Genomic DNA, 26,409 nt, shown 5'->3' with positions numbered 1-26,409 from the left:
CAGCCCCCCCGCAAACAGCCCCCACCAGCACACCACCGCTAATTGCAACAACAAAGCAGCAGTAGCGGCAGGGCTGAAGCGGAGGGAGCCCTTACCGTGTCCCAAGGACTGGCTGCTTCTCACGTCCAACTCATCCGTCCTCCCAGTTTTAAAGAAGAAGAAGCTAGAGCGTGGTGCGGTTAAGTCACCTGCTCCCTGGGACTCAAACCCCAGCTGATCTCTACGAGGGAGAGTCCATATGTCCACGACAGATAAGATCCCCATTTGGGGGGACCCCTTGCGCACCACCATGGGGGAGCCCACCTGGCTCAGGAGGCCCGCATCTCCTCCTGCACTCCTGGCCACATTCACAGAGGTGTGGCGTGGGGAGCGAGGAGGGGAGAGGAGGGGACTCCTCCTGGTTCCTGGCGGCAGAGGCTCTGAATCGTCTGTGAGCCCTCTGTTGGCCTCATCAGTCACGGGTCAGCGAGGGCTCTTGGCTCCCCTTCGAAGATGAAGCGCGGATCTGGCCCCCCATCTCCAAGTGTTGCCCCAGCCTGGTTCTGGCCACCATCCTCTCTCCTGGATGAGCCCAGCAGCTCCCCTCCAGCCTCCCTGGCTCCGGCCTTGCCAGATGGGCCCCCATCACACCCCTGCACAAACCGTCTGAGGGCTCACCTTGGCCCCTGCGGTAAGGACTGCAGGGCTTGACCATGTAGGAGAGCTGGCCTGCCCCCCCCCGACCCCACCCCAATTCAGCACGTGCCCTGCCTCCCCAGCCTCACCTGTTCCCTGCTGCTGGCGCCTCCCGGGTTCTGTCTGGCCTCCGGGACTTTCCACGCACCGTCGCTCTGTGAGGAGCCTAGACCAGAGCAGATAATCATCATTTACGGAGCACTGACCACCGGCCAAGGACAGTTCTAAGCACTCGGCATATATGCTGTCATTAAAACCTCACGGTGGCTCAGCCACCTCTATGACATCTTTCAGGAAACGGAAGGATGGAGTGACCCCTAAGCGTGGAGCTCACGGGACCCCAGGCAGCCTGGTTCCCGAACTTGTGCTCCCCCCAGCGCACCACCCTGCCTGGGAGCCCCGCTCTCAGATTTGCTAAATCTGCATCCCCAGCTCCGAGCGGGGCGCCCATGAATCGCAGAAAGCCTGCTGATCAGCAGCGCCGTGCAGGGGGAGGGACGTGAGGGCCTCCGGCCTGGGTGGGCCTGGGTCTGAGTCTAGCTCTGCTACCTCCTAGCTGGCGGACCTGGAGCCTACGACCTAGCCTCTCGTGGCCTCAGTTTCCCCTTCTGTAAAATGGGCGCTAAAACCGTTACCTCACTGCGGTGTTTGCGGGGCAGGGGACGTGGGACAAAGCGGCGGGTGCACTCCGTGGCCCGCACACAGCAGGTCGAGCTCCCGGCAGGTCGCGGCCGGGACTGCTGGTGTTTTTGCTCCTGCGACTCGGTATGTCTGAGGAAGTGCCGGTCAGATGCGAGCTGCTTCAGCGGGCCTCCTGCTTTTTCTGGGGGGGCCGGCTTGGAGCCCATGGGCCCCCTAAAGAGGAGCAGCCGTTCTCTGGAGATTTTTTTCCGAATGGAGAGCGGGTCCTGTTTGCAGGAGCAGAGCAGCCTGACCCTCAAAGTCCATTCCCCGTTGGCGGCCTTGCGACCGCTCAGCACTGAGTCACATAACTGGAGACGTTGGGGGCCCAGGCGCCGGGGTGGCCGTTCCTTGCTGGGCCCCCTCTCCCCATCTGCAGGGAGGAGGCCACGGAGACACCCCGATGAGATAATGCAGGTGGAGTGTCGGGCCGAGCATCCGGCCCTTGGGGGGCGGCCAGGGGGTGCCATTTGGTTCATGAGCCGAGGCGCCACCCTCCCATTGGGTGGCCTTGGGCACAGCCCGTGGCCTCTCTTGGCCCGTTCTCCTCACTGATAGAGGGGATGAGCCCTGTTTTCCAGGGCGAGTCCCCCGAGTCTCCCAGTACCCGAACCGGAGCTAGAACACAAGCTCTCTCTCATCGCCGGGGTGGGTGCGGCTCTCGGCCCACCTTCCAAGTCACCGAGGTGTGCCCCGAGCCCACGAGAACAACCAGAGCTAGGATGCAGCGAGCACTCCCCTGTGTCCCTTCCTTCCTCCTCACAGGGGCCTGGACACTGGGTGGTCTTCACCCCTTCTTGCGGACAACCCATCCGCACTCTGAGAGGCGAAGCCACTTGCTCGACTCACAGAGCCGCTGGGTGGCCAGCGGCGAGTCTCGGGGTGGGGGGGTCTGACACGAGGGGATGCCTTCCTAACAGCCACATCGCAGTGTACCGACCAGAAGGGCTCCAAGGCCCTCAGGCCCCGCCCCAGGCCCCCGCAGGCCTTCCAGAAGCCCGGCTGGCCCCACGTGGACGTCCAGCCCAGCAGGCTCTGCCCCGCCCAGCATTTCCACGGCCTTCCAGAAGAGCAGTAGTCTGTTTCCCAAACTGCCGCCCTGCAGCTGCCCCTGCTGGCTCTGTGGGGACTGGGAGGGGGCACTGAGATCACAGGGAAGGGCCGGCCCCAGGGCTGGAGGCCTCACCCCAGAGCAGCTCTGGGGACGGCGCCGGGCCTTTGTCAGCCTCACGCACTCACGAAACCGGGTTGAACCAAAGGTCAGGTTTTACTGCAAATCTAGAAAGATCCTCGCTGGTCAGCCAACCCAGGAACCAGCTCTGTGAAAGGGCTACGGGGGGCTTTCCTGGCCATTTTCACGGCAGCTTTTATGACTCGGTGGGTGGAAAATGGAGAGCCGAGCCAAGGAATTCTCTGGCTCCCTTTGAGTCGGCAGCGTGCTGGCAACGGTGGCCGGGAGCCTCCAGTGTTGGGGATGCACGAGCCTGGGAGGGCTCCACAGAGGCAGGTTCGCCCCGCAAAGGGGACCCGGGCTGGAATGGGAAAGGCTGACGCCGAAGGCGGTGGCAGGAAGGCTCGACAGAGGCAGAACTGGTCAGAGCCGGACGTGGTCAGACCCGGAACGAGGGGAAATTTCCCGCAGACTAGAGGTGCAGAGACAGAAGTACCCGGCGGGTTCTGCATTCATCCTCCTCGTGCTCGATTTTGGAAATGCATCACCCTTGCACTGGGACGGCGTCGTGCCTCCCACCAAAAGGAGGGGTCTGTCCCGCCCTCCTGGAATCTGACTGGTGTGTGGCTTGCTTTCGACAATAGCCTCTGGCAGAAGAGATGCTGCCCCCGTTCCAACCCTAGGCCATGGGATGCTGTGCATACTTCTGCTCCACCTCGGGCCCCGCTGCCCGCCCCCCACTGCTGGGAAACAAGCCGGATTGGCTGGCTGGGGAAGGAGAGACGTGGGGTCCAGTCACTCCCTCCCCCCAGTCCCCACCATTAATGTGAGCGGGGTAATTTGAGAACAGCTAGCCCTCAGCCTCTCTCTGCAGCTGACTGCAGACACAAGTTCAATCCCAGCCTCGATCGGTGGAGACCATCCTAGATCAGCAGAACCTTCCAGCTGACCTATTTCTGAGAAACAATAAGTGGTTGTCGTTTTAAGTCACTCAGTTTTGGGGCGGTTTGTTATGTAGCAGTGGGTCACGGATACATACCCCCTCTCACTTTCCCTTTTGTCAGCACCCCCATCCTGGCTGGTCCTTCTTCCTAGCCAATCCTCCTGGCCATTGTGTGCTTCAGCGATTGTCTTCCGCGTTAGAGTGGATGCTCTGCGGGGACAGGAACCGGGTCTGTCCTATTCAGTACAGCCTGGCATAGGGTCTACATATATCGGGACTTTAATAAATATTGGTGGAGGGACACCTCTGTGGCTCAGTCGGTTAAGCATCTGACTCTTGACTTTGGCTCAGGTCATGGTCTCAGGGTGGTAAGATCGAGCCCCACATCGGACTCTGCACAGGACGTGGAGCCTGCTTAAGATTCTCTCTCCCTCTGCCCCTCCCCCCTCTAAAAAATAGTATTGGTTGAATGGATTAATTAATGAATTAGTTAGTGCTTATTTGGTTTAATGTTTATGGACCAGAAGCTCCATGAAGGGGTACCCATGAAGGGGGACCCATGAAGGGAGACCCTGTTTGTCTTCATCTCCATCATCCCTCAGTGTTAAGCTCAGTCACTAGCACACAGTAGATCTTCATAAATGCTCACCGAATAAATGAATGAATTTGTGTGCATCCCACACACTGCAAGAAACTAGAAGACGAGACGTCTCTGTGTGTGTCTGCGTCTATGTGAGCACGTAGCGATTCCACTTTGATCCAACCCACTGCGAGTCCCAGGCTGTAACTCAAAGCAAATTTTCACTGGTGTGGGCTGTATGGAGGACCACTCGGCAGGGGACTGAGTGGAATAGCTTTTGTGGTAGGTGGGATACTAGCCCCGCCAAATGTCCACATCCTAATCCCTGAAACCTGGGAATATATAACCTTACCTGAAAAAAGGGACTTCGCAGATGTGAACAAGGACTTTGAAAGGGCAAGATGATCCTGGATTATCCAGGTGGGCGAGTCAGTGGACCTCATTCCTGCCCACCAAACATCCTTTACATGAATGTCCGCGAACCTGAAAGCAAGAGTTAGTAGTTAGGCTGGATTCTCATGAGGCTGTGCGGAGACCCCTGGCCCCGACAGGCCACCCCACAGAACGGAACTGTGGATCTGGGAGCTGGTGACTGGGGCAGGAGGCTGGAAATGCAAATGGTAGCCCCCAGCTGCATGCTGGTGCTCAGCCGTGGCACTTCCGCTCTCCTGAACTCTTCCCCTCGTTTGTAAACCCGGCATAACAACAATGCTGGTGTCTTTCATTCAGTCATTTGACTAACGTGTACTGAGCAGCTGCTGTATGGCAGGCACTGTGCTGGGCAGTGGAACTTGGGGTGCATGAGAGCACAGAACCCCTGTCTGCTGCTATAGCTTGGGGCGTCTTGGGGCTCTCGGGGCTGCTGTAAGGACTAAAGAAGACCCCGTTTGACCAAAAGAGCTGGATGGGGGACTCAGCGTCTGAACTGCGGGGTGGTCACATGGCTGGAGGTGTTTGTCAGAACTCACAGAATTCCTCCACTAGGTGTAACTTCTAGCTCAGTAAATAAACGATACTCAATCTCATAAACAAAGTTAAATAATATCTTTCCACTGTGGTAGGCTTATTTTGCAAGTCAAGGAGGAACGCTTTACATACAATGAAAGATAAACTCATTAAAACAAAAGAATCAGTTTAGGAAAGAGGGGAGAACAGATGTTGAACCCTCTGCCAGCAGCCATACAGTTTGGAACTGAGCACAGTCTCGGGGTCGGAGCACAGCCGCGCGGACAGAGCACCCTCACACGCACCAGCTCTCGTTATCAGCACGGCCGCCGAGCCTCTCAGCTGTTTCGGATTATCTGTGTCATGACTCCCTTCCCTGAGCTGAGATCACCGAGGAGTGCCCGAAGCCCGGAGCCCACGCCTGCGAGCCGCGCAGAGCAGTGCTGACAAATGGAGCGGCCTGAAAATCATTACCGGGAGGGAGGTCAGCCTCGGGGCTGCTCGCCAGCACCCAGGCACCACCAGGGACCTCTTGGCAAATGCAGGCGGGAGGTGGGGGAAGGGGCCAGCTCCCCATCCTCGCCTGCTGACCCTCACACCCTCTCTTGCCGCCCGGTGCCCAGGAGACCCTCACGCAGGAGCCCCCAGAGGGCAGGGGGCCAGGTCCACTCCATGTATGTAATTGTCCCTCTGCTGGCCTGAACTCTCCGATGAGGCCAAGAGCACTGTAAATCAAATCGTGGAGTTCACATTCCCGAGGGGGAGGAGAGAGAATTAAAAATACAACCTATGAAGTGAAGCCAGTCAACAGAGAAGAGAGATGAGGGCGCCAGGAGGCCTCTCTGAGGTGATGACACTCTTGAGCACAAGCCAGAAGAAACGGAGTCAACTAGGTGGATATCTGAAACAGAATCCAGGTGGAGGGAGTGGCTGTGCAAAGGTCCTGGGGTGGGAATGTGCCCACTGTGTTCCAGGCACAGCAATGGCTGGACGGAGACAGCTGGGGGATGGGTCAGACACGTAGCAGGAAAGCCAGATCAGAAGGACACTGGCCCCAGGGGAGCACGCTGGGGTTTATTCAGAGTAGGTTGGGGGCCAAGCTTTGAAGAGTGAGAGAGCCGGGGCAGAGCCCTTCACCGCAGCAGGCTCTGTGCAGAGCATGGCAGGTGCAGGGTGGTGTGTCGTAAACAGCCATGAACACCAGGCCGGGATCATTTCTAAACAGAAGCTCTGAGTCCCATGTCAGAGTTACCCACACTCCCTTCCCGCCTCCAAAGTCTTCTACCTTGGGAAACAACACCAGGGCTGTATCGGGAGGATTTGCTTTCTTTTCTTTCTTTTTCCAAAAGCATAAAAAGCTGACAAGTGAGAAGAGGCCTTTCCTCTGCGCCAGGCCCCACAGATGTCCGTGCATATCTCTGAAGGGATCACCTGCCACGAAACGTGAGACCAGGGACGGGGCCACAGATCAAACGGATGTTGCAGAGTGTCAGCACGATACGCGTCCATATTTGCCAACAAGTTAAAAAAATTATGTTTCGTATGATCCAGGATTTACACAGTGTGATCTTGATGGTGTCACCTTTCTCCCCTTTCCGAGCCCAGCAATCATCTTAAATTCTACTCAAAACAAAGAGCTCCCTGTTGGCAGTTAATCCTCAAAGGGAGAGCTTTGTTTGAGACTAAAAAACCTCATTCAATGACGTTGGCAAGGAGCTGGCATTCCTCGTGCCAACTCGGCCTGGTATTTCCAGGTCTGACTAGGAGCTACATTTGAGAGCTTAAGCTCATTTCTTCACCCCGTGCGAGGGAGCGCTCTGTGTCACATGGCCCATTTGTTGAGCAGGTACTGAAGGGAATAATAGGGGAATTAGAACAGCGGTAGGCATAAAAGCAGGCGAGGGGGTGGAGAGATGTCTGGCCATGCTAGAGAGATTTCTGGGAGAATGGGAGCCCGAGGACAGTGGGGGAAGCTGGGTCTTCAGTGAGCTTCCTCCCAGCTCAGTGGATACATGAAAAAATTTTCATTTGTATTAGCTTTCAATGCTGTGTAACAATTTGCCACGAATTTCATGGCTTAAAACAACACCTGTTTATTCTTTCTCATGTCTGTGGGACAGAAGTGCAAGCAGAGTGACTAGTTTCTCTGCTGAAAGTCTCACCAGGCTGGAATCAAGGTGTGGGCTGGCCTGGGTTCTCCTCTGGAGCTCTAGGTTCTCCTCAAAGCACATGTGGTTGTAACCATTTCCCATCCCTTGTAGTAGGACCCAAGTCCTGTCTGCTTGTTGGTGTGAGCCAGGGGTCACTCTCAACTCCAAGTGGTCTTATTCCTTGCTCCATGACCCCTTCCATTTTCAAAGCCAGCGAGCAACAGAGAATCTCCCTCATGTTAAATGACTTACATGTTTCGAATCTCTTTTTCCAGGGAGGGCTTCATCCGTTTTCAGGGCTCATCTGATTAGGTCAGGCCCACCAAGTATAATTTTCTTTCTTAAAGTTGGTTGTGCCATATAACACAACTATCTACAGGCCTCTCTAATACTCAGGATGCAGAGGATTATACAAAAGTGTGGATCATTGGGGGCCATCGTAGAATTCTGCCTGCCATATTTTTCTTCATGGTCATTAATAGGCACTCAGAACCCCTTGCCAATGCCAGGCTTCAGGAGCACTGGCTATGGGCCCAAGGAAGCCCCAGACTCTCCGTTGAGGCAGAATGCTAGGGGAGGCCTGGGAGTCAGACAGACTTGGGTATGAGTCTTAGCTCTTGATCATGTGACTGTCTCAGTTACAATGGGTTGGATTATGCTGTGGTGACGAATAATCCCAACACCTCAATAGCTTAAAACAACAAAGATGTACTTCTCACCCAGACCACACACGCATCCCAGGCCGGCAGAGAGGCAGTGCTCACCCTGGTCACTCAGGGACCCACCCTCTCACATGGGACCAGTAGCCAACCCAGAAGGAAAAAAGAATATGGTGGAAGTGAATCCCATGGCCACACCTAACTCCAAGAAGACAGGGAAGTGCCCTTGGAGAGACAGTGGGAATGAAATGGACAGTGATCTTTGGTGAGTTTCTCCCCATCTGAGCCTCAGTTTCCTATCTGTGAAATAGGTCTGAGAGCACAATCTCCAGTGGGGATATGATGAGTGCTAGATAAATGTGAACCGAGGACTGATAGGCTCAAGGCCCATGTGTGAGCCTATGTGCTCCAAATCCACCCCTCGGGATGGGTTATATGATGGGGAGGAAACAAAGCCCCAGAGAAACGAAGGCCACATAGAAGGCAAGAGAGGGGATTTGAATCCAGGTAAACCTGACCCTAAGACCTGCACTTACCACCCTCTCTGTAATGCCCCCCTGGCGGGGTGGGGGGGTCCTGCTCAGCTCTCAGCTCCTTCCTCTTAGCTTCGTGGGTCAGCTCAACATGTGGCTCTGGGCAGAGATCTGGTCAACCACCACGTCTGGCCTGAACAGAAAGTCAAGCCAAGGCGGCTTGGCTTTTAGTTATAAACAGCTGGTCCCAAAGGGACTCACCTTATAACACACTACCAGGTCTATCTGGCTGGCACTGACCCTAGAAATCATCTAGGCCAGTGGTGGTTTCCATCAGGAAGGGAGAGTGTGTCCGTTGGATGCTGATGGCAGTGGCATGGTCCCTAAGCTATCTTCCACCCTCCAGAAGCACAATGGGAATTGCATACTATCTACAGCAACATCTACCATTATTTAAAATGTTTAAGTTGCACCAGGGACTGGGAAAGAATGGGGAGTGACTACTAGTGGGTACAAGGACTGTTCTGGAATCAGATAGTGGTGACAGTTGCACAGCCTGGCCAACATGCTGAACACCACTAATTGTACACTTTGCGATGACACACGGTGTGGTATGTGAATTATATCTCCGTTAAGAAATGTCAACCTGCTTGGTTTTATAGCCTTCTTTGCCTGTTTTAGAGTTAAGGGAGTCAGATAGCAACTCTTTTTATGGGCCAGTGTCCGTTTCCCTGTTTTTCTTCTGATGGTGCCCCATTTTTCCTCTGAGAAACTATACTTCTGCCATTCTTCTTGGCCCTGGTGAGCCTGCCCCCTACCCCAACAACATACCCTGCTCTCCAGGTCAGATATGGGCAGATAGGTGTCCCAGTTCTTACTTCTCCTCATACAGACATTGGTTCAGGGCAGGCCGTATGACCCTAGGAGAGCCAATCAGAATCCTTCCCTGGGATTGTTAGGAGGGTGTGGGGAAGAAGCAGCTCTCTTTTCACCAGAGTGGTGTAAGTCTGGTGATTCTTCTTTGACTTCATAGAGGAAGCTCGCCTACAGGGATAGATGGTAAGCTGAACACGGAGATGGACCCTGAGAGACAGAAAGATGGACAGAGCCCGGAAGACTTGATCTTGATCAGGGGTTCCACCAGGGGCGTCTTGCTCTCTGGAGGACGTGGAGCAATGTCTCTGGACATTTTTGTTTGTCACATCTGGAGTGGGCGGTGTGGGTGCCACTGGCATCTAGTGACTAAAGGTCAGGGATGCTGCTAATCCCCCAACAATGCACTGGACAGCCCTCACGTCATAGACTTACCCAGTCCGCAAATGTCAGTAATGCCAATATGGAGAAACCCTCATCTAAGCCTTCATTTCCAACCACGTCTGAAGCCAGATGCCCACCCCCTCAACATTCCAATGACATGAGCCAGTAAAGTCCCTTTTTTTTTTTTGTTTAAGCCACCACCATGAGTTGGGCTTCTGTCCTTTGCAATCAGAAGAATGCCAGCTAATACACTGGTCACTGCATCTGTGGGAGTGCTGAGGGACAGGTTATGAATCAGCTGGGCTAACATGCTGTTCCAAGGATTGGAAGCACCAATTTAGAGGGGCTTTTTTTGCTCATAAGATGAGAAACTGGAGGGAGGCAGTTGCCATTGGTTCAGCAGCTCTGTGATGTCAGATGCTGATGCCTCTGTGATTCTCTTGGCCTTTTCTTCAAGGTCACAAGTTGGCTGCTGCAGCACCAACCATCACATCAGGAGGCAAGGCAGGAAAAAGGAAGGAAGAAGTGATGCCAGTGACATCTTTTCCTTTCAGCAGGAAATCAGAAGTTTTCCCAGGACTTCAACAGACTTCCCTTTATATTTCATTGGCTGAGACTGTGGCATGAGGCTGCAGAGGAGTCTGGGAAAGTGAAAATTTAGCTTTTCCAGCTCATAGAGCAGAAGGGGAGAGGATCGGAAGTTGGATCAGCTGTAGGAGGAAAAGAGACACTCAACCCCAAGTGTCAATCCTCGTAATCTCATCCAGAACCCCCTGACTTGCCAAAAAATTTTTGATCACTGAAGATGGGAAGTGGATTATTACATACAGATTGATAAACTCACCTTCAAGACATGTGATCCAAGAGGGAAGAAAAATAATAGTAAAGGGGTTTTTGAGAATGACATGCACATATCATAGATGAGAAAATTGAGCCCCCCAAGGCCAAGCGATTTGTTCGACGCCACAGCGGCAGCTAGAGGTGGGAAGGTGGTGTGGACAGACTCGTCCGGGGTCAGCGGGGCTCTGGGTCCGCATCTTGGCCTGGCCTCTGTGAGCCGCAGTTGCTCAGATTCCAGACAACCTGTAAAGTGTAGTTACTGACATCCGGAGCCCAGTTCTCTGTCATCTCAGCGTGTAGTTCTTAATCTAGACTTTAAAGTCCGACATCAAGCCCCCAAGCACCAAAGCGCCTGCAATGGTTCATTTTGGTTTTAAACTTTCTGTATTTCGATCGTGGGCGGCCAGCAGGGCACCATCATCTTCACGGCTGCAATTTACTTAGGACTTGGTTTGGTCGTAATTTTGTGATCTCTCAGAAACGAAACTTCAGAGTCAAAACGATTGTCCAAAATACATGATGTTGACTCAAATAGAGAATCATAGGAACAAAGCAAACTGTTCCAAAAATGCCCTGTTAAATAGAACTAGTGAACAGCCTGAGTGACCCAAAGAAAGAGTAAAAAAAGAATTCGCGAATAGGAAAATGTATTTTGTTCTAATATTCTCTGAATAGAATTTGTTTTACATGATAAGAAGGTGAAAAGAAAGCTGGGAATCAAGACAGATTATGGAAGTACCGGTTTCACAGCTCTGCTTTGGGTTGTAATAGCGGCACCATTTTAAAAGCTGTAAAACCCAGATACCCCCTATCTCCGATCTCCAGCCGCCATTTATGCAGAGCTCACCAAAATCTGGGGTGTTGCAGTGTGGGGCCGGGGGAGGGGGGAGGGCGGTGATGGAGAGCTCCTAATGGAGATTTAAAAAATACATTGCCATGATTTTCACCAAGCAACAGTTAATATTTATTTTTTTTTAACTGAGGTGAAATTCACATAGAAAATGAACCATCTTAAACAATTCAGTATTTGTGGTGTTATACACTTACCACCTCTGTCTCGTTCCGAAACATTGTCATCACCCCCAAAAGAATCCTTGTACTCACTAAACAGATGCCCCCCATTCTCCTCTCCCTCCAACCCCTGGCAACCCTCAATCTGCTTTATTTCCCTATGGATTTATCCCTATTCTGGAGATTTCATATAAATGTGATCATACAATATGTGGCCTTTTTTTTTTTAAAGATTTTTATTTATTTATTTGAGAGAGAGAGCGAGCACAAGTTGGGGGAAGGACAGAGGGAGAAGGAGAGGCAGACTCCCCGCTGAGCAAGGAGCCTGATGTGGGACTCGATCCCAGGACCCTGGGATCATGACCTGAGCCAAAGACAGATGCTTAACTGACTGAGCCATCCAGGCGCCCCAATATTTGACCTTTTTTGTCTGGCTTCTTTCACTCAGCATCATGCTTTCAAAGTCCCTCCATGTGGTAGCATGTCTCTGGGCTTCATTCCTTTTTATGATCGAGGAATATTCAACTGCATTTATTCACACTTTGTTTATCCATGCATCAGCTGTGCGACACTTGGTTGTTTCTACCCTTTGGCTGCTGTGAATAACCCCGCTCTGAAGTCAAAGGTACATGCGTTTCTTTGAGTACCTGTTTTCAATCGTTCAGGGCATATACCCTGAGGGAAGATTGCTGGTTCACCTGGTAATTCTATGCTTAACTCTTTGAGGAAATGCCAGACTGTTTTCCACGGCTGCTGCACCATCTCGCATTCCCACCAGCAATGGGCAAGGGTTCCCATTCCTCTACGTCCTAGCCATTCCTTGCAATTTTCCGTCCTTAAAAAATTATAGCCACCCACCCTAGTGAGTGCAATTGTGTGGTTTTGATTCACATTTCCCTAATGACAAGCGAGATGGAGCATCTTTCCATGTGCATGTAGGCCATCTGCACATCCCCTTGGGAGTCCTTTGCTCATTTTTAAATTGGGTTGTTGGTCTTTTTTGTTGCTGAGCTGTAGAAGATCTTTGTAGAGTCCGGATGCTCCATCTTTATTCAGTGTTTCACTTCTAACGCTGGTAAACCCATGTTAACATTTAGAAACTGATCAGGGAAAGCTCAAATGCCTGCTCCTCCAGGGAGGTGGCCATGCAAGCAGGGTGTGAGAGCAAAGGTGTCCGTCATGAAGGCCCAGCCTGGGTCCAGCCAGCCGTCCGGGCCACAGAGCCGGACACTTGGTAGAGCATGTGTGAGGCTCACACTTGTCCTTTTCAGAACACTTTAGATACTAATATTATGAATATCTGTATTCCTGATAGCCACCTTTGTCAGAGACAGCAGGCTGCCTGCCTTTTTGTCTCAGATTTGTTTTAAAAAGGATCAAATTGGGGGCGCCTGGGTGGCTCAGTTGGTTAATTTTTGACTGATCATGATCTTGAGGTCCTGGGATCGAGTCCCACATCAGGCTCCCTGCTCGGGAGGAGTCTGCTTGTCCCTCTTCTGCAATGCCCCCATGCTCTGTCTCTCACTTTCTCTCTCTCTCAAATAAATAAATAAAATCCTTTAAAAAATAAAAATAAAAAAATAAGAAGGACTAAATGGTTATGAAAACAGGTGAAGCCCTACACCCCCTCCCTAGTCCTATGCCCACGGTTCATTTGGAAATTGTTGTTATTTGAAACTTCTTTCCTGAGGGATTTGAAGCAGCTCAAAAAAGAAAGCACAGATACAATTAAACGCTGAATTGCATCTATCAGACTACAGGGGAATTAGAGCAGGTGATAAATGTGCTCGAGCTCACCTTTCTTGCTCCTCGGTTCTAAGAGGTCACCTGCATTCTGTCACCCGTCAAGGCCATACCCCCTGCCCTGCTTGGCAGAGATGGGGAGTAGCCGAAACATTACCTCCATGTGGCAGGAAGGGGATGGTCATGGCTCAGTGTAGCCTCTTCTTCGTGGGCGTGCATGCGACTAGGACAGTCAGGAAAAGGTCTCCATGCTTGGTTTAAAACTTTCTGTCACCATCTTGAAATTCTTAATACTTCATTACGTAACCAGTCCTGCCCGCTTAGGGTTGCCAGATTTAGCAAATAAAAACATAGGACTCCCAGTTACATTTGATTTTTAGATAAACAGAGAATAATTGTTTAGTATAAGTATATCCCATGCAATATGTGGAACATACTTATACTAAAAAAAAAAAATTTATTTGTCATTTATCTGAAATTCAAGTTTAATTGTGCATCCTGTATTTTATCTGGCAACCTTATGCCCATCACATCAAGGTGACACGAAGGGGCATGGCTGGGATCTTGCCCTAGCAGCTATCAAGTTTTGAGTCCAGGGAAGAAAAGGAAAGAGACCAACTTTGTCCTTTCCATAACATTGGTCTTGGGGGAAATATGTGCCTCTAACTTGCCCATGGTGCCCATTTTCCACGCTGAGATGTTTCTGCTTACAGCCTCAAGGCAGGTCCTGCAGGCTGTGGGTGACTCAGACACCTACACCTGTGTGCTTTCCCTCTCCGTGGCTTTGGAAAGGCTTCGGGCAGCCATTCCTTTGTTGGAGAAGCCTGGGGTGTGGGAGATGGGGGGCTGGAGAAAGCTAATTTGGAGAGAAAACACACTTAAATTGAGCGCCCATGTGCCAGGCTCTGAGTGGAGTCCAAAGATGCTATGGGAGGTAGGGGAGGGGCGGCGATGATAGAAAAAAATGTCTAAAAAGCCTCCAGGGGGAGTATTAATTTTTAAAAAGCTGAGGATTGCTGGTTTTAGTGGAAGATACTAGCAATAAACAAGCTAACCAACTACGTAAATAGATCTGAAGAAATCAGTCTATTCATCAGTGAAATAATTTGTGCTAAGTGCAGCAAAAATAATAATAATAATCATTAGGGTGATGCAACTGAGCATAATAGCACAGGGCACCATTCTGGCCGAGGTGGTCAGGGAAGTCTTCTGGGAGGAGGTGACGCTGAAGTGAGTTCTGAAGGATGGAAGCCCTTCATGCAGAAAGCAGGGGAAAGGCATTCCAGGCAGAATGAAGAGCAAGCACAAAGGCCCAGAGGAAAGAAGCTGCTTAGTGTGTTCTAGAAAGTAACCAGATTAGATTACACTCTAATCTTTATTACAGTTTTGTGAGAGATTGTTAGTCCCATTTTACAGCTGAGGAAATGGGCAGAATAACACTCCCAGACTCCCTGTATCCGTCAGGGTCCCAGCAGAGAAGCAGAACCAGTAGGAGATAGATAATAAGGGATTTATTACACGGAGCTTGTGTAGGCGAGTGTGGGGGCCAGCTCGGCAGGTTGGAATCCGTGGGGCAGGCCATGAGGAGGGGCTAGGATTCCTGGACACCAGCTGAGGCTGCTGTCCACAGGCAGAACTTTTTTCTTCAGGAAATCTTCAGTCCTGTTCTTAAGGCTTTTCAACTGATTGGACCAGGCCCACCCAGATCCTCTAGGACACTCTCCCTTCCAGGAAGTCACCTGATTTTTGGACTGTAATTACTTCTACAACACCCCCACACTCAAAGCACCTAGATGAACGATCAATTGAATAACTGGGGGCTATGGCCTCACCAAGTTGACACATCAGATTGACCATCATGACCCCCATTTGGTAAGCGGTGAACCTGAGATTGGATCTGAGGCCTGACCTTGAGCTGATTTTGATTACCACGACCAATTAATCCTTGCAACAACCTGTGACGCAGGTAATATCCCCACTTTACAGGTGAGAAAAAACAAGAGTCGGAGAAGCCAAGTCTCCAGCCCAGGCTTGCACATCAGCTCCCAGTCAGCACTCAAGAAATAGTTTTTGAATGAATGAGTTTGTTTAGCCAAGATTCACAGCCTGTTCTGCCCGAGTGTAGCACCTGCTCACTGACCCTCCATCCCCACTCCAAGCCCTCCTACCCTGGCCCATCCTGCCTTCGACTGTCGGGAGCTGCCACTTGATCTGAGAAGTAGGGACTTTTATTCTGGTGAGGGAACCTGGAGTGGGAAGAACTTTTGTAGAGGGAAAGGAGGGAGTGCAACCCAGACCAGGGTGCTGGCCAAGCTTCAGGAGGACTGTTAGGGTCTGTGATCTCTGCCCTCCTGTCTCCCACATCACTAATGGGGACAGTAATCGTGGACAGCACATTGTCACTAGCGCCTGGCATCTGCAAGCAGAGGAAACACGCCCCCCGGGCCTGGTTGTCCCTCCACCCCCCCGACCACCCGCCAGGATGCGGCTGGGGACCATAGGGGTTGCTGCTTTGATGCCCAGGCTGCTCTCCACAATTACCTAGACGACCAGCTCGTGAAATCGAATATGAGGGATTGGAAGATTTTATGGGGGGCTTTTCTGCTTCCAGCAAATTCCAGGGCACGATTTTACAATCCCTTGATTCCAGGCCTCCCCTTGCCCCTTACTCTCCATTGTCTGAAGGGAAGGGTTGGGGCTTCCAGGAAGGGTGGGGGTGGCCCCGTGGGAACCCAGGGAGGGAGCAGGGAAGCGGGGCGGGAGGGCCCTGGAGATCACCCTTCAGCAGTGTCTCAGGTCAGGTGAGTCCAGCGGTGTCCTCCGGGCTACACGGGGCCCCCTTCATCCGCCCCCAAGGCCCCAGACTTGGTCCACATTGCAGGGGAAGCTCAGAGGCCCGCGGACACTGAATTTCCACGAGGAACTTCAAAGCACAGCCCCTGGACTCCATGTGGGTGCGTGGCCGCCTGGTCCCCACGGGTTCCCCCCCCGGTCCCCACATGATGATGGGGGACGAGACACACAGAGGCCCGTGTGGGAATGCGGCACAGGGACAGACAGAGGCAGTGATGGAAAGACGCACAGACGCCACAGCATGCATGGAGGAGTACAGACGGACACACGGACAGTGAGCAACACACACACACACAGGGACAGAAACAGCACAGCGGAGAGACGGGGTGACCAGAGACGGAGACACACTGACACACCGACACACCGACTCACCGACACACCGACGCACAGACACACCGACCCACTGATGCACAGACACACAGACACACCGACACACTGATGCACCGACACATTGACACACCGACACACAGACACACCGATGCACACACAGACACACTGATGCACAGACACCCTGATGCACAGACACAGTGACACACTGATGCACAAACACACAGACACACAGACACACCGACTCACAGACACACAGACACACCGACGCACAGACACACTGACGCATCGACGCACAGACACACCGACACACAGACACACAGACACACCGACACACTGACACACAGACACACAGACACACACACACAGATGCACAGACACACCGACACACTGACGCACAGACACACAGACGCACAGACACACCGACACACTGACACACCGATGCACACACAGACACACTGATGCACAGACACCCTGATGCACAGACACAGTGACACACTGATGCACAAACACACAGACACACCGACTCACAGACACACAGACACACCGATGCACAGACACACTGACGCACCGACGCACAGACACACCGACACACAGACACACAGACACACCGACACACTGACACACAGACACACAGACACACACACACAGATGCACAGACACACCGACACACCGACGCACAGACACACAGACGCACAGACACACCGACACACTGACACACAGACACACACACACACACAGATGCACAGACACACCGACACAGTGACACACAGACACACAGACACACACACAGATGCACAGACACACCGACACACACACACACAGACACACACACACACAGACGCACAGACACACCGACACACACACACACCGACACACACACACACACAGACACACACACACACAGATGCACAGACACACTGACACACAGACACACAGACACACACAGATGCACAGACACACTGACACACACACAGACACACAGACACAGACGCACAGACACACCGACACACACACACACCGACACACAGACACACTGACGCACTGACACACAGACACACAGACACACTGACGCACTGACACACAGACACACAGACACACTGACACACACAGACACACTGACACACAGACACACTGACACACAGACACACAGACACACTGACACACACACACAGACACACTGACACACACACACACAGACACACACACACAGATGCACAGACACACACACCGATGCACAGCGGAGGGAGAAGAAGACGCGGAGGGAGAGCAAGACAAAGCGCGACAGAAACACCCCCCCAGGGAGCGAGGCCAAGAACCGGAGAGAAAACCGGAGGAAGGGGGAACGGCGGCAGCTGGTGGGACTTCTGACTCGGGAACCGCGAGACGAGACAGTGAGTCTGTGTGGCCGGGAGGCGCCGGGTTGGGGCTTCGGTAGAAGCAGCAAGAAGCAGCCGACAGCGGGCGCCGCTGACCCTGAGGGGACGCTCTGTGGCAAGTGCTCGGGGCCCGCACCCGCCCGGGGCCACCGCTCGGCCGTCGTGGCCGCTGTTCGTGTCCCCGGGGCCCCGCCGAGCAGACGCCGACTCTGCAGTTAAGCTGCTTGGGTCTGAGGCCCAGCTCCACCACCTCCTCCTCTGGGCAAGTCCCCGACCTTCTCTGTGCCTCAGTTTCCCTCCTGGGAAGGGAGGATGAGAACGGTCCCGACGCCCCCCGGGGGTGGCTGTGAGCATTCGGTGAGTGACAGCCTCTGGGCCAGTGATGGCCTCACGTCCCCCCAGCCCGGGCCCTCCCGGCAGGTCTGAGGATCTGCGTGGAAAGGGGTGTCCGGGTGACTGTGCGTGTGAGTGTGAGTGAATGTGTAGGAACATGTGTGTGAGTCCGTGCAGGTGTGGGTGTGAGTGTGTGGATGTGTGTGAGGGTGAGTGTGTGGCTATGGATGTGAGTGTGTAGGTATGCGAGGGTGAGTGTGTGAGTGTGCAAGTAGGAACATGTATGAGGGTGTGGTGTGTGTGAGGGTGTATGAACGTGTGTGTGGATGTGTGGCAGTGAATTTGTGTTTGTGTGAGTGTGAGTATGAATGGAGTGTGTGGGTGTGAGTGTGCAAGTAGGAACGTGTGTGTGAGTAGGACCACATGTGAGTGTGTGGGTGTGTGTGTGTGAGTGTGTGTGTGAGTGTATGAATGTGTGTGGATGTATGTGGGGATGAGTGTGTGTTTCTGTGAGTGTGAGTATGAATGTGAGTGTGTGGATGTGTGTGGGGGTGAGTGTGTGAGTGTGAGTATGAATGTGAGTGTGTGGGGGTGTGTGGGGGTGTGTGTTTCTGTGAATGTGAATGTGTGTATGAGTGTGAGTGTATGGATGTGTGTGGGGGTGAGTGTGTTTCTGTGAGTGTGAGTATGAATGTGAGTGTGTGGATGTGTGGGGGTGTGTGTGTGTTTCTGTGAGTGTGAGTATGAATGTGTGTATGAGTGTGAGTGTATGGATGTGTGTGGGGGTGAGTGTGTGTTTCTGTGAGTGAGTATGAATGTGAGTGTGTGGATGTGGGTGTGTGTGTGTGTTTCTGTGAGTGTGAGTATGAATGTGAGTATGAGTGTGAGTGTGTGGATGTGTGTGGGGGTGTGTGTTTCTGTGAATGTGAATGTGTGTGAGTGTGAGTGTGTGGATGTGTGTGGGGGTGAGTGTGTGTTTCTGTGAGTGTGAGTATGAATGTGAGTGTGTGGATGTGTGTGGGGGTGAGTGTGTGTTGGGGAGCGCACTGGGGAGCGCAGACGCCCTCTGGTGGTTGGGTGTGCTTGTCTCAGCCTGTCACCGGAAACCTGCTGGAAAATCCACACTCCGTCCTTGCAGGCGGTTGTACATGTTTACGCTTGTGTCAGAACTTACTGCACAGATAATACCACGACTACCACAGCCACATAGCCAGGGCTACCGAGCAGGCTACATCCTCCTCCTAGTGCTCCTGAGCGCCCCCTGCTACCCACCAGTCCCCCCTTCAGCCGGCGGTGACTTACTGAGCACTTACTAGGTGCCGGGTACTGTAACTCCTCCAACAAGATAACCAGCATCACTCCCATTTCATGGACAAGGAAACTGAGACTCAGAGAAGTTAAGTGACTTCCACAGTTACAGTAGTGAGGGTCCAAGCAGAGTCTAACCCTGGGTTTTTACCCCTCAGCCTATGTTCTCACCACAGCTGCTCCTCCGGGCACCCCCGATAAGCCCCCTCTCTCCCGTCCCATGCTCCCTGGGGTCCCCCAGCTCACCGCAGATGCTCACGCCCTGCCTGCCTGCCCCGCCTCCCTTGCTCAGCCCCGAATCCCAGAGGGTGTCACTGTATCCTCAGCTCCCAGCCCGTGGCCCACACAGTAGGTGCTTAGTATGTGGTTCGTGACTGACTGGATGAGAGCAAAATCTCCCCTCTCCTCTCAGACTCGCTACCTAGCTCCTATTCCTTAAGACTTCCCCTCCTCCAGGAAGCCCTCCATGGTGTCCCTCCTCCCTCCAGGCTCCCTGGGTTCCCTGGCCCCTGGCTCATCCCAGCACACCCCGGGTGTCTGCCTCTCCCACCAGACTGTCTTGTTCACTATTATATTGCCTGGCACCTAGTAGGTGCTTAGTAAATGCGTTGAAGGGATGAACAAATGGCTGAATGAGTAAGTGGGTAAGTTCATGGAGGCTGGTCAGGAGGCACGGGGATGGGGAAAGAGCTAAGGGAAGGCTTAAGAACTTTGGCCCACAGGGACACTAATGACCATCCTGGTGACCTCCTTTGCCTCCCCCTGCTGAGGCTGAGGAGCAGCTCACCTGGGCACAGGCTTTGGCCAAGCTGGGCAGATATCCCAGGAGGGCTCAGAGCCCGGGGCCCAGGTTCCCCACTCACTAGTGTGGGGGTGAGGGTGGGGGAAAGGACTTGGGTGCGTCACTCTCTCCGATCTATAACTAGTGGCTCACACAACACAAGTTTATCCTTCTGGAGGTCAGAAGCCTGCAGAGGGTCTCATTGGCCTAAATCGCGGGGTGGGCCAAGCTGTGTTCCTTCTGGAGGCTCTAGGGGAGAATCTGTTTTCTCGCCTCTTCTAGGTTCTAGAAGCTGCTTCGTTCCTTGGATTGGGCCCCTTCCCCATTGTCAAAGCCAGCAACGGCCTCGAGAGTCTTTCTCACACTGCATCACTCTGATCTCTGCTGCGGTGGGCACGTCCCCTTCTCCGACTCTTACAGAGACCCTTGTAGTGACTCTGGGCCCCCCAAGTACTCCAGGACCATCTCCCCATCCCACGAACCTTGACTGAATCCCATCTGCACAGCCCCTTTTCAGGCGCAAGGTCACAGGGTCACAGGGTCCAGGGATTGGGACGTGGACCTCTCTGGGGACCACGATTTTGCCCACCATTCTGGGTACATTGCATCCCCTCTTCAAACCTCAGCGTCTGTGTCTCTAAAACGAGAAGGAACTGGGCCCGCCTCTCGGGATTTCGCTCCTGGGGCTTTGTGCAGGGGCCGCACCTACACGGACATCGCGCTCAGGAATTGGTTGGAAGTGCAAATTTGCTGGAGTCCCAGTGTGGTTAGGATGGGGACCCTGCCACCTGCCTGCCAGGTGGCTAGACGCCCTCTGTGCGGGGCCGTAGTCCTAATAGCGCCTGCTCCAGAGAAAGGGAGGCCTGGGGTGATCATGCACAGCCCTCAACCCTGGCCCCTGGTCAAGGCCACGAGGGCCCCCACTGCTGTCACTATGTCAGGGCACAGACAGAGGACTCCCGCGCCCTTGGCGGGTCAGGCCCCCGTGTGGGCTGCCTGTGCACGGCCTCCTCCAGCCCCAGGCTCGTGGTCCTCCCTTACAGATGCGTTTGCTGCCCTCTGCTGGCCGGGAGGCGCTCTGCCCCGCTCCCCGCCGCTGTTGGGGGCTGCCTCTCCCTGGCTCTCCCTCTCGGGTGGGGTGATTCCTTTGGGTCCCCCCTTGGGGTGGGCTCAGCCATGTGCCCCTACAAGCTACTGCGAGCGCTGTAAAGAGTAGAAGGCCATTTCCCAGGATGACGCAATGAAATGCAAACAACCCCCTCCTGTTCTCTTTGGGCCGGAAGGACCACAACTCAGTCCAGTGTCCTCGTCACTGTGCAGTGGTCTTGTAGCCTGGGATCTACTTGCTGGCATTCTAGAGCCACTCAGACCTATGTGCCAACCCCAGCTCTACCACTTCCTGGCTGTGTGTCCTTGGATAAGTAACTTAACCTCTCTGAGTCTCAGGGTCCTCTTCTGAGAAATGGGATTAAGATCTACCTTGCAGTGTTGGAGCTATGTACGTTAGCTAATATGATAGCTAATATTTGTCGAGTATACACTGTCTATGAGACCCTGTACTACGTTTGGCTCTTAATGGGTCTCATCAAATCTTCGCAAGAACTTGGGAAGGAGGCACTGCTGTGATCTCCATTTTACAGATGAGGAAACTGAGTCTCGGAGGCAAAGTCTCCTGCCTCAGGTGTATGCAGCCAAGAGGGGAGAGCTGAAGTGTAATCTGGGGCTGTCCAAACCCATGGCCTGTTCTCTCCACCTCATGTTCCCAGGTCTCTGGTCCCAGCAGAAGGCCAGAGTGGCCAATACATGTGTTCTTGATTGTTGTTTTTTTTTTAATAAAGGAAAATAAATTAGTTAATGAAAGCATTTTGTTTGGCAGTCATTTTCTCTCCAAACATGGGGTCGCTGTGATATTAAAAAAGACTCTTTGGGGTGCAGGGTTGAGACCCCAGCCTTCGATACCTGTCGCCGTGGGTACCCTCAGCCTTACATCTTGTCCAGCCCCCTGCCTCAACTTCCAGCCCACAGCAATGATCCCAGACAGGGAGATACCCCTGGGCTCTGAAACACCCGAGAACAGACATCCCTGCCACCCACCGTCGCCATGTTGCACAACTTTCCTTTGGAGCTTTTGTTGTCGGCTCGTTCTGATTTTAAGAAAGCTCCTAAAACCAAATCCTGTTTGGGTAATTTGACTTTTGTAAAAGCAGAAGCAATGTTTTGATTCCAATTAGTCAACCACAAATGCCTTTGGCAGCCTCTCTTTTGGGGTGAGCCTAACAGCATAAAACCCATTAGAAAATTCTTGAAGGGAACAAAACATTCTCAGTCTATTTTGTGCCAGGTGCTTTCCGTCTATCACCTCATTGAATCCTACCAGCTGTGGCAAAACGTTTTCTCTCTTACGGACGAGGAAGCTGAGCCTGAGAATGCCTAGGGGCTCCCCAAAGACGCACAACTCTTCTGCGGCAAAGCGGGGATTGCACCGGACACCACAGGGTTCCTACCCAAATCATCCCGCCCTCCCCTCCACCCCCTCTCGCGCGGGACAAGCCTCTGTGCTTGGGGATGGTTTCTTCCTTTCCGGCAGCACTTTGTTAGTCTAAACCAGGGGGCAGCAAACTTTTTTTTGGAAAAGGACCATCTGGTAAATATTTTAGGCATGAGATCTCCGACAGTGTGGTATGAAAACAGCCATAGGCAGTATGTAGGTGAACGGGTATGGCTTTTTATACATAAGCAGGTGATGGATAGATTTGGTGCCCAGGTTGTAGTTTGCCAGTCCCCTCCTCTGAGCCAGTCAGGGCAATCCATTCCCCTGGCCAACAGTTGCTAGGAAGGGGCTTGGGCTATGGTTCTGGCCCATAAACCCTGTCGGGACGTCCACTGAACGGATTCTGGGAATGAGTTTCTTTAGTCTTAAAAAGAGACCCTAGATGGAAACCTTTCTTCTCTGCATCTGGGTGAGGCCGGTGGGGTGATGGCTGGAGCTGGCGCAGACCTCTTGCGCCTCCGGGAGATGGGCCTGAGGACCAAAACTGACCTGTAGAGGGTAGAGGAATCCTGTCGGCGATGTCAGCAAGTCCCTGAATGAACAGTCTGGCACTGCCGCCCCTCCTCTGGACATATGACGTGAAACTGTAAAGATTTGTATTATTTAAAGCTTCTCTGGCAGAAATGTGTGGCTTTACAGCTAAAAGTCTCCTAACTGATAAGTTGTCCAAAATTTATTCTTTGCCTGCTTCCCCACATGGTTTTCTTCGCTTAACTGGGTTTATTTTATATGGTGCCGAGTAGAAGCAACACCAGTTTGTTTCATGCCACAGGAAAATCAGCTGCAGCCTGAGAATTGGCCCAACCTGCGCAAAACGACAGGTACTGATGTGTATGGAAATGAATGGCTTCCCAGCAGGGATTTTCATTTATGCAATTTTTGCCTTATAAAGCTAGTTATGGAAACACGGAACCCCAGAGCAGGTGTGCTTCTGATTACAGAGAGAGAGGGGCCCTCTCAAGTCACCTGATTGGTAGGTTGGTGGCTGAGAGCTTGCAAAGACAGCGTAGCAGGCATGTGGGTTTCTACAGAAAGGGCAGCAGTAAGGCGGAACATGGCATGGCCCCCTCGGCTGTCCCACAGCAGACGCATGACCGGTGGAAGACAGGTGGTAAGTACAGGCGGCCACAGGAGCACTGAGAGCTGAGCAGTCAGCAACGCCTTCCTGCAGGGAGAGACATCTCAGGCCGGCCAGGCGTGGGCTCAGAAGACAATGGTTGTGGGGAAGGGGTGGGGGGGTGGGGAGGAGGTTGCTTTCCACAGCATGGCTTGTGCAAAGGCCAGGTGTAAGAATAAGACCCCGTGTGATTTCTTCCAGGTATTACGTTCCGATGCCAAGGGTTGCATTCCATTAACAGGTTCTTAAAAATCTCTTAAAGTGCCCATAAGTAAAAATATCCATAGATTTGTGTTCACAGCCTTGTATGACAAATCCATGAGCTACCATGATTTCTTATCCTGGACCCTGGTGACATTTGGGGCAACGGAACTCTGTGGGGGACCGTTCTGTGCATCAGACAGTGTTTGGCAGCCTCCCCTGGCCTCCGCGCCAGAGATGCCAATAGCAAGCTCTTCTCCTTCCACCTCATGAAAACCAAAAGTGTCTCCAGACATCGAGAAATGTGCCCTGAGGGGTGCAAAATCATTCCTGTTAAAACCAAGGGCTAGACTAAAAGAAGGCCCATCAGACCCTCCTGTCTTTGAAAATCCTGCCATGGGGCACCTGGGTGGCTCAGGCGGTTAAGCGTCTGCCTTTGGCTCGGGTCATGATCCCAGGGTCCTCGGATCGAGCCCCACGTTGGGCTCCCCGATCAGCGGGGAGCCTGCTTCTCCCTCTCCCCACCCCCGCTCGTGCTCTCTTCTCTCTCTCTGTCTCTCAAATAAATAAAATCGGAAGGAAGGGAGGGAGAGAGAGAGAGAGGGAGGAAGAAAAGAAAAAGGAAGGAAAGAAGGAGGAAGGGAAGGAAAGGGAAAGGAAGGGAAAGGAAGGAAGAAAGACTCCTGCCAGTTCCGCCAGTTCCAGGCGGGTGGGGATTCTTAGGGGGTGCTGCCCGTTCTGCGCTTTGCTCCCCTTCTGTGTTACTGCTGAGCGTCCAGAGCCTAACACGTTAGGAGATGCGCTTGTTATCTGAAGATCAAACAAGTCACAGCAGCGGCCACCCCTGGCTGCCCACCCAGCCTCAGCTCTCCCTTCTTTCCCAAAGCCCCTGGCGCAGCCCGGGAGACCTACCTCCCAGGCGGGCGATCCACCTGCCGCTGAAGTTCAGGGTCATGTAAATAAACCACGGTCTCCCGGGTGGTGATTGGCTTCAGGCTGGGCATGTGACCCACAGTGCTGGCCAATGAGGGACGCGAAGTCTGACGGGAGCCTTCCGGGGGCAAATTCCCTCTCGATGCAGATCCCGAGAGGCACTTTTCCACCCGCGCGCTGAAATTCCCGCAGCCGTCCCGAGACCCCAGGAGAGCCGGTTGGGGGCAGCAGAGTGGAAAAGGGAAAAGCACCAGTGTGCTCTCTGACCTCTCCGAGCTGTTGAATTAGCCACCTTTGCGGCTGCCTCTGATGGCCGTCTTGGGATGGGAGGTAGCACCCTTCCTGATGATTTCAGCTAATGGAGGTGGACGGAGGTTTCTGTTATTTGCGACCAGAAGCATCCTGATACGAGACTTTCCAGGAAGGCACCCAACACAGGGGGGCATATAGTACTTGCTCAATAAATACGTGTGATTCTTGGAAATGGAGTTTGAGAGCGTGGAGTCACCTGTTTTCTCTATTTCTGTTGGGACCACTGAACAGGATCACTCAGCGTTGGCCCCTGGGCTTGCGGGGGGGGGGGTGTTCATCTTGGGGTGAGGGTGGGGGCAAAGCCAGCATTTGAGTTAAACGTCCCTATGATGCCGTTCTCACTGTTGGTGTCTGCCTGGGGATGAGGCCGGAGCTGAGCAGGTCCCTGGGGAGGGGATTACTGCCCTGGCTTGAGGCGCTGCGGTCTGGGGACGGAGGTTAACAATAAACCCAGGACCTTTCCATAAAGTGGAGGCAGACCCATCCCGGGGGCCCCAGGGACTCCACCGCCTCTTCTTCCTGGTACAAAAGAAGCACCTCCCACAGTTCATGAAGGACTTTTATGTTCCCTTTTTATTAAAATTCAAACCAAAATAACTTAAAAGACTAAAAGAAGAAAGAGCCACTCCACTCCCTTGGGGCCTCCCTATTGCTCTCAGTGTGGCCGCTACAGTCCCGGGGCGGACTGAGCCATCCCCCCACCCCAGGCAGGGTGCTCCTGTGGATGGGGGGGTGGGGGGCAAAGTGAATCCAGGCTTTGCCACGCTGAGGGCGCTGTCCTCCAGGGCCTCCTGTCTGGGCACAGGGCCTGGGCAACCTGGTCCCGCTGTGGGCCTCACCAGCTCCCCGCGGCCTGCAGGCCCCCCAGCTCCACTCCAAGCCGGCTTCCTCCTGACACAATGGAAAAGTCTGCCAGGAGGACCCAGCCTCTGCCTCCGGTCAGCGCCTGCAGCCTCCCAAGTGGGTGGCATGTACCCGAATTGGGACGGCTTTGTTCCCCCATCTGGTGCTGAGGCCTGCAGGGCCCAAGCCTAGCTAACACCCAGAACATGCTCCCAGGGGTTGGGGAGCTGGCCTCTCCTCACTCAGGGGCCACCCAAATGCATGTGGCTTCTCGCCCCTGCCCCCGGCCACTGATGTCCCAAGATGTCTCGACATACCCTGGGCTGTGGCTGCCGCCCCCAGA

At 53.2% G+C, this 26,409-nt stretch overlaps 1 long non-coding RNA gene across 1 annotated transcript; it reads right to left on the bottom strand.

Moving 5' to 3' along the window:
* Positions 1 to 22,854: 22,854 nt before the first annotated feature.
* On the bottom strand, positions 22,855 to 24,935 carry LOC118553852 (uncharacterized). The gene is made up of 3 exons (XR_004926237.2): positions 24,891 to 24,935; positions 23,627 to 23,825; positions 22,855 to 23,149 (listed from the first exon to the last, which is right to left on the bottom strand). It is a non-coding gene; the product is annotated as an uncharacterized LOC118553852 (long non-coding RNA).
* Between the last annotated feature and the right edge of the window lie 1,474 nt (positions 24,936 to 26,409).

Source organism: Halichoerus grypus, chromosome 10 (assembly GCF_964656455.1).
Source record: "Halichoerus grypus chromosome 10, mHalGry1.hap1.1, whole genome shotgun sequence".
Taxonomy (NCBI): domain Eukaryota; kingdom Metazoa; phylum Chordata; class Mammalia; order Carnivora; family Phocidae; genus Halichoerus; species Halichoerus grypus.
This window is presented reverse-complemented; position numbering and strand designations above follow the sequence as displayed.